Raw genomic sequence first — 8,904 nt, 5'->3', positions numbered from 1 at the left:
AATTCTAACACTAGCTTCTTGAAGGCTATGACCTTAAACTATAAATGACGGCTATCAGATTCTTTCCAGAGACTGTGGTGAAGGAAGAGGGAGGGAGAGCACCCCTGGGCACTGAGACGCTACAAGCGGAGGACAGAGGAGGAAGAAGCAACCAAAGAAAAATGATGGGAGGCATCTATCTGTTTCTACTTTATGACTTCCACAGGAGCTGCCTGACGCATAAGGCAGCTACACTGACTCATGTGCTACTTCACAAGCTGCACAGGTAAGTTTGGAAGGTAAATTTCCAGGGCTAAATGAGGAGGTTATTTGGGAATGCAACTGCACTAGACAAAGGACTTAGACAAAGAACTCTTAGATGGAGCTGGGACCACTTCCCTGACCAGCTAAGGTGAGGCTGAAGCAGGATCTGAGGACAGAAAGAGTATCTTCTAAATCATCACCACCCTATGAAACCCACAGTCCCTTTCCCCAGGCCTCTAAGGCCCTACTCAATAATTTATATAAGTGGGTTTTGAATCCACTCAGGGCCATTTAACATTGACTTGTCCATTCACAAAGTCACTTCACAGTTAGCCAACAGTTTTATCCCCTGGTCCTCTTATCCCTGAGAAGAGCCAGTTCCTCCTTATCCTAGAACAACTGCCTGTTCTCAAACCTAGACAGCACAGCTACCCCGGAAAGCATCTCTGTATGAGCTGGTGTCTATGAGCCGGACAAGCCTCGCTTCCCTCCTATTCTGACCCAGCAGGGGTACAAGAGCCTCACCATGTGCTCCGCCTTTTGCTGTTCCTCACACGGTGTACTCTTCAGCCTCCCCTTCTCTTTCTGCTCCTTCTCTTTGTCATTATCTTTGCCAAACCCTAGAGTGGGTGGTCGAGAAAAAGCGGGCTTGACAGTATGAACTGAAACTGTCAGGGTCTGCTTCCTCCCAGGGACACGCAAGGGAGTGACTCTCTTTTCCCCTCCTCCTCTTGCACGTGCATAGTTGGGTGTTTTGTTTTGTTTTGTTTTTTTGTTTTCAGCTTTCACATTTATTATTCCATTTAAGTACCACTGCCATTTTCAGAAGTGGGTATGAAAGGAATTGTGGACCTATTTTACAGAAAGGGAAACTGAGGCCAGAGAAGGCAAGTGACATCTCTAAAAACATACAAGAAAATTGGTGTCATGGTGGGATGGATCTTGGATTGTTTCCTCCTGTCCAGGATCCTTCCCCACACAAGTAGGGCATGACTATTGTTGAGGAAACATCCTCGCTTCCCCATTGACATTGAGTGGTGGCCTTATAGTTAAGTCCAGGAATCCCTACAGCCTCTGCTAAGCACTGCACATGCTGGGGTCAGCCTTGGAGACTCCTGTGGGCTGCGAGAAGGGATCCGGGAAGCCTGGCATACATTATGACATCTAAATGACCATGTGTGATCTATGTGCACATGACATGCCTGAGCTCATCCGGGCAAACTTTAACAACTTACAGATGTGAGTGGCTCACAGCTGATATGGCTTCTGACCCCTGTATTGTTGATCCGTGGCTCCAAACTTCCTGATAAACATTTTTTTCCCTGTAAATCCTGATCAGCTCTCTGGTGACTCTGAGGAGAGTTTCCTGCTGAGCTGGCCCCTTCTCCCACCATGCCTCAAGTCACATCCCCCTGAAGGACATGCCCAGGATACAGAGAAAAAAATCTATTGTAAGCAGAAACCCAGGAACTCACACTTTAGGATAGAATCCATCTCGACAGAAGCTATCTTCTGTGCACACCAACCTAAGAATAAAATAACAGCAGCTGGCATCCTCCTGGCATGTTAGTTTCAAAGTCTGTTTGTAGACATTATCTTCTGTGATAAGCACATCAGCCCTCTGAGGTTCACACCGTTAGCCCATTGGACAGATGAGGAAACAGGCCCAGAAAGGTGAATTTCATAAGAACCCACAGGGAGTCAGTACTCACAGTGTTCCCTTTAGCTAAAACCTCAAATATCTCCTGGCAAAAGAAGATAGGTAAGCCAAGGACCCAGGGAAGTCTGCAGAATGAGGACCCTTTGACAGTCTATAGACCCTCCTTGTTCCCTATTCTATCTCCCTCAGCAAGGCCTTGGCCTCAAAGAGCCCATAAGCCTAACTGGCTTCCATCCTCAGAGCCCCCCACAGGGAGGTGCCTCCAGCCCAGGAAACAGCCTCTGGCGATCCACAGCCCTGGACATGTTGTTTCACTGGGGCCTACCACTCCATTCCCTTGCCCATTGAAGCCTGGAGGAATTGGATTTTCTCTGTGTGGGCTTAGTGGATAGAATTAGTAAGTGGGTGAAATTTATACTGAGGCAGATTCCAGCTCCATAAAAGGCAGAACTCTCTTAGAGCTGTTCTAAAATGGAATAGAATGTTTGCTGAAGTAGTGAGCTTCCTTTCACTGGAGGCAACCAACCTGCTAGGGATATAATAAAACAGAGTTCCTCAAAGTGTAGCCCACCTACATCATCGTGAATGACCTGGGAAGATTCTTTAAAGGGGCAGATTCCTGGGACTCACTCAGGACCCACTGAATCTGACTCTGTGGGGCCAGGAATCTACCTTTTTAACAAGCCCCCAGGTGATTCTGATGTACAAACGAATGTTTGAGATTTCTCCTCTAGAATACTGGATGGAATTTGTTCTTTTTCATCTCTGAAATTCGATGATTCTATCATTCTATGAAATGCATATCTTTCTTGGGTATTTGTATATACAAGGGGCATCCTAAAGACAAATTACTTTTAAGTCACAAAGTCACTACTCCATGAAGGAAAACAGTTGACAGAAGAGAGACATTTGGGGGCAGGCAGACCACAAAGGCAGCTCTTAATCCTCCCTGCTATTCTACCTAGTGCTGACCTTAAGTGACAGCTTAATATTGTAGATCTCTGGCTATTTAAGACTCAGTGGTCCCATCTAATTTCACCTCAGCAACCTTGCATCCAAGGCCCGAAGTCCATAGTCAAGCAGGAACCAAGAAAGAGAACAGAAAAACATTTACTTACCTACTTGGAGCTGGAGGACAAACTGCTCTGTCTGGCTGGGCTGGCAAATGCTTTCTGAGGCCCTCTCTAAAGTTTTTATACTCCCTCTTCTGGTTTTCAGCCCTCAAGTGGATAAACTGGTTACACAAATGTCCTCAGGCATGACAAAGGTTTCCAGCCAAAGCTTCAGACTCAATCTTGCTCCCACCCTACACCCTCCCCACCCCCTTGATCTGTCAACTGCAGGGCACACCTATGCCAGCCTTAACAGATCTAATGATATAACTTCTAGAAATATTTGCTTACATATTCAAAGATGTGTATAGAATGGTATCAACTATAGCATTATCAAAATAATAGATAACAGAACATTAGCTAACACATACATAGTATTTGTTTCATTTCCTAAGTACTATTCCTTTATTAATTTATTAATTAAATCCTCACAGTGACCCACGATCCAAGTACTATGATTATCTCTAGTTTAGAACTTGTACATAGTCTTTTAGTACTATAAAAATAACTGGAAAAAGCCCAAGTGTCTAATGATAGGAGAGTCATCAAATAAATTATGGAGCTTCCTTAAAAGATTATGAAACTAATAAATAAGGTTAAAAGTATTTAATGAGCCACAAATATATTTACAATGTTTACAAAAAACACAAAACTAAAACTATATTCTATATGATTAAATTTGGGGTGAATGTGCATATGAAAGAAAAACTGCTATAGAAAAGAACATGGCAGGGAAGGCTTTCTGAAGGAGGCTGGCATTGAGCCAGGGTTCAGAAAGCTGTGTAAGGGACTGGGGAAGGCTGCTCCCTCAGGGAAGCTGTAGAGGTGTTGCCACTCATAGTCCCCAGGTGATGAGGCCCAGAGAAAGTACCTTGAGATGCTCAGCACTGAGAGTCTAGAGATCATTGTTTGCTTCTGTCACTAACTACAAGGTGAACATGGGAAGTCCTGGCCCCTCTCTGAGCCTCGGTTTCCCCATTTGTACAAAGGTGGTAATAACACCTACCCTGACTCTCCCTGACTTGAGCTAGAGATGAAGCTCAAGTAAAGGCTTGAGCTATGGGACTCCTAAGGGGACCAGTGAGCAAAGCTGGGGTTCTCTCTACTGACCATTTACTGAATCCTTCGTATGGGCTGCAGACTATGCTAAAGGCTCATAAGCGCATTTGAGGCCATGAAGGACATGCAACTGTTACAATCACACAAGGCCCTGGGTAAGTTTTAACCAACACTATAAGGAATGTGCTTATTTTATTCCATTTCACAGGCAAGAAATTTGGGCTTGCAGGGTATTTGCCCAAGGTAACACAGCTGGACATAGCTTAGACAGAATTTAAACCCAGATCACTTTGACCCCATAGCCTGTGGCTTTGACACTGCGCTGCAGGCAGCTGAGGTGGAGGCATGGGCGGGGAGGCCCTCCAGAGCTGTAGCCCCTGATGTCCTTCAACCAGTAAAGGCCACCATGATTCATACCAGGGTCAGCCTCTCATCTGCACAGAGAAGGCAGAACCCACCTTTGGGGGTGGCAAAGGGATCAGGAAAACCCTCACATATCAAAATATTCTTCTATCAGCAAAGAGGTACTGGCCTGATCCTCTAGGACGAAGGTTTCATTAGGCTGTGTGAGATTCCACTCTCTTGAGAAAGTTGAATGGGTCCCCCCTAAAAAGCCCGCAGGAACACATTTCAACAGAGCCACTTACAAGCTGAGTGAATCTGAACACTCCTCTGGACTCCTCAGACCTCAGGTGTCCCATCTTATAATGAGGGTGGAAATACATATATGAATGTTCTTTACAAATGGAAGGTGGTACAAGTCATCATTAGACACCATCTGACTTTGCCTGCATCGGCAAAGATGGGCCAGAAGTTGGCTGTTTTGACCATCTTGATGATTTGTCTTTGCACAAACTGATGTATTATGGACACTGGGAAATAGAAATGTGAGTAATTGTATCTTCAACGGGTTGAGGGACGTAGCAAGAAAGAGCCTTAAGAGAAGCCTGGTGTTCAGAGGAATATCATTTGGTCACCAAATGCTTTGTGCAAGGTCCTAGATGTCTTCCTACCATTCCCTACATTAAATCTCCAAGCAAAACCCTATTCACAAAGTGGATGGGTGTGGGGCAGGAAACTGAAGTTCTACCAGCAGCTGAGATTCCAGGAAATAAGCAGAATCCAGCAGGTTTGAACTGGTTGGGGTGGCCAGAATAAAGCTTGGTCACAGCTCACTTCAAGGCACAACCACACTCTTCATCTCCCTGCCACATCTCTCACACTAGAAAACCAGAAATTCAGGATTCCTTAACTAGGAAGCATAACCAGAGATGGGGACACCAAGGGGAGGGGCATAGGTGGGGAGCAGATTTTGGACTGGTATTGTGTTCCAAGGGCTTTATCACCTTACCATCACCCTGGGAGGTAGGTATTACTATTTACATTCTACAGTCTGAGGAAACAGTCTCAGAATGGTAGTCATTTACTCAAGAATATCATTTGATATTCTATGCCTTATGGTGCCTATTCTTCTTAAAGTGCTATCTTATAAATTATCTTAAGAGATGAACAAGATGTCACAAGGCAAATAGAGGCAGATGTTAATATTCCCATCTTATGGGTGAGGAAACTGAGACCCAAAAAGAAAAACTAAAGGACTAAGGCAAGAAGCCCAGTTTCTCTACCCTCAGGCTCCATGAAGTACCGCAGCCTCACCATGAAGACAGAAACGAATCCAGCTTGAAGATTATCAGGAAGCTTTTTGGGCCTTGTAATACCCTGACGTGTTAAGAGTCATAATCTCAGAGCTCACATTTATGGAGTGGCAATGACAACCAAGCACTGTGCCACACACATGTGCACACCAACTCTGTGAGGCAGTGAAAGACCATGAAACGGGGGTACAGGGAGCTGAACAACTCGCCAGGTCGTGCAACCCAGAGGTGGACCTGGGATGTGAACTGAGGTTGTCTGGCTGCAGAGCTCACCCTCCCTCAGAAACATTCTGCTGTTCAGTCTCTCCAGGGGGAAGTGAGCCAGAAAAGGACTGCGAGCCAAAGGGGATTTTAAATGGCCACTGACAGGTGATGGGTCTGCCTACTCTAGGTGGCAATGTTCCCTGATCCCAATTCCATTTTAGGGGACCCCTTTTGAAGCCATGCCAACCCTTAAGATATATAACCAAGAACCACTCAAAAAGGTATCCTTAAATTCTGAGGAACTACGAGATGCAGAAGAGAAACCTTACCAGTGCTTTCTGTGTTTGTGCTACTGTGTCCTCTCCTCTCACACTAGATCTTGGTATCTCCCTTCCACTTTGGCTTTTAGTGTATCCTGTCCTGGTTTCCTTTCTACAGTTTTCTACATGGGCTTTATGTGAACTTGAATGAGCCAGCACACAGACATTTTATCTATCCCCCTGCCTGCATTTTATGTAATCAAAAGAGACAGGTCATAATACAGATCCAACCAACAGGACTCTTTAGAAACCCAAACGCAATCGGAAAGAAAGGGCTTATTTTTCACATTCAATTAGGATATAATGGGAAGTCCTAAGGTAAATCACATCCCTTTGAGGTGAAAAATCATTCAGTTACCTTCTCTGTCCCTCAGCCTGCCCAGGTTTTTTTTCACCCCCGGTAGGGCAAGATTGGCAGTTCTTGAATTATTTCTTTACTGCTCTGTGTTAAGTTCAGGCCAGAATTAGCTAATTGGAGCCATGCAGAATCTAAGCCCTTGACTCAATCTCCTCTTTTCATGGCTGAGAACCAAGAAGCAGTCAGTACAGTGGTTATGAAAACAGAGCAGGTAGTGAATCTGCTCCACTGCCTCACCCTGTGTGACCTCAGGCTAACATCTTAACCTCTGCAGGCCCCAAGTGTCCTCATCCGTAGCTAGAAATAAGAACAGTTCCAGCTTGGTGGGGCTGTTGTAAAGATAAATGGAATGATGTATTTAAAACCTTCAGCACAGTGGCTTGGCATGTAGTAACCGCTCAATTAAAATTAGCTATTATCATTATTAAGATTGAGAACCCACCTGTCCAGGGTAGCTGCTGTCGAAACCTTGGTTTATAAATGGCTTTCACTTAATTTGTAATGTTTCTTTCACCTGTTTGGTATAGGATATGGCTTTAGTAATGCTGGACACAAAATTCTGTAAATGACTTTTCCACTAAATTGGTGGATTTCAATGAAGATTGATAAATATGAATTGCCCGGGAAACCTTCTCAAACTCCTCCTGCACTCCACTCACCTTGCTTTGAAACCTGGTACCAAGAGGAGCCAGATAGAGCCACACTTGCTGCCATTCCTGCTTCTGAATGCCTGTGAAAGGGACATTCACTTGGGAGAGAGTACCCTTAGGTCTTCTTAAATCCAGGAAATGGGCAATATTTTTTGATTCCCTTGGCCCAAAGCCTTCCTCTTTCTTCTTTTTTAATTGAAATAGTTATTGGAATAACTGTAGATTCACATGCAACTGTAAGAAACAGAGATCCTGTGTACCCTTTACCCAATTTCCCCCAATAGTAATGTCTTACGAAACTAAAATATAATTTCACAACCAGGACATCAACATCAGTACGATCCACCTATCTCAGAGTCTTGTTTTCCTGTACTCATTTGCGTGTATGTGTACATATGTGTGTACATTCAATTATATATACTTTATCACAAGTAGGTCTGTGTAGCTACCACAATCAAGGTACTCCATCAAAAGGATCCCCCATACCTACCTACCTCTTCCCCTAGACCCATTCCTGACCCCTGGCCAACTATTAATCAGGTCTCCATTTCTATAATTTTGTTATTTCAATGTTATATAAATGGATTTACATAGTATGTAACATTTTGGGATTAGACTTTTTCACACAGTCTAATTCCCTTGAGATTCGTCCAACTTCTCACATGTATCAGTAAGTAGTTTATTCCTTTCAATTGCTGAGTACTTATCCATTGTATGGATGTACCAGTTTGTTTAATCATTTACCCACTTGAAGGAATCTGCATATTTTCCAGTTTAGGGATATTACAAATAAAGCTGCTATAAACATTCATGTACTCCTCTCTCCCTTTGATCACTAATTGATACAGGTGCTCTTACTTCACTGAGATCTTTGTTCCTGCTGTTGCAAACGTGAATTGTCACCATACTGTCCTTTCTATGCCAACTCTAGCAGCTTTGGAATATCTGCCCAGAAGCTCACCAATAGATATTTATCACCAGACAGGCACCTCCAAGCTTTTCTCCTAAAAGAAATAAAATAGAACAAACATAAGTTTGGAAGCCAGACAACCTGGGCTCGCACTGCCTTTTAGAGTTGTGAAATCTCAAAAAAAGTCACTTAACTCTCTAAATCTGTTTCATAATCATAACAAAGTAGTTAACAGTTGTTAAGGCTTCTTTACTAATAGCTTATGGTGGCAGTGTAATCTAATGATTAAAAACAGAAATTCTGGTACCAAACTGCCTGGGTTTGAATTCTGACTCTACCAAAACCTCAGGCAAGTTCTTAACCTCTCTTGCCTCAGCTTTTCCATCTGTAAATGGGCATGCTAATAGTTTCTATTTCATAATGAGGATTAAAATAATACATGCAAAATGTTCAGAACAGTGCCTGGCACATTGTGTTCACTAAGCATTAGGTCGTATTGCTATATGGCAGGCATTATTTTACACAGAGAGTTTTAACTAATTCTATCGATGACTTTATAATACAAGTGCTATTATGAGATCGGTTTTACAGATGACAAAACTGCAGTTTAAGGGATTAAGCAGCTTACTCGTGATTATTGGGCTAGAAAATGAGGGAGCTGAGATTCAATTTTGAGTCTGTCTGCACCTAACTTCTACACCATCCTGCAAACCCATAAATTGGGGGGGCGGGG

At 43.5% G+C, this 8,904-nt stretch overlaps 1 long non-coding RNA gene across 1 annotated transcript; it reads right to left on the bottom strand.

Moving 5' to 3' along the window:
- Window positions 1-6: 6 nt before the first annotated feature.
- LOC111737706 lies at window positions 7-8,892 on the bottom strand. Its single transcript, XR_002779540.1, has 3 exons — window positions 7,271-8,892; window positions 7,054-7,125; window positions 7-1,769 (listed from the first exon to the last, which is right to left on the bottom strand). It is a non-coding gene; the product is annotated as an uncharacterized LOC111737706 (long non-coding RNA).
- Between the last annotated feature and the right edge of the window lie 12 nt (window positions 8,893-8,904).

The sequence above is a fragment of the Pteropus vampyrus genome, unplaced genomic scaffold, assembly GCF_000151845.1.
Source record: "Pteropus vampyrus isolate Shadow unplaced genomic scaffold, Pvam_2.0 Scaffold30, whole genome shotgun sequence".
NCBI lineage: Eukaryota > Metazoa > Chordata > Mammalia > Chiroptera > Pteropodidae > Pteropus > Pteropus vampyrus.
Note: the sequence above shows the minus strand (reverse complement) of the source record. Positions and strands in the feature narration are given on the sequence as shown.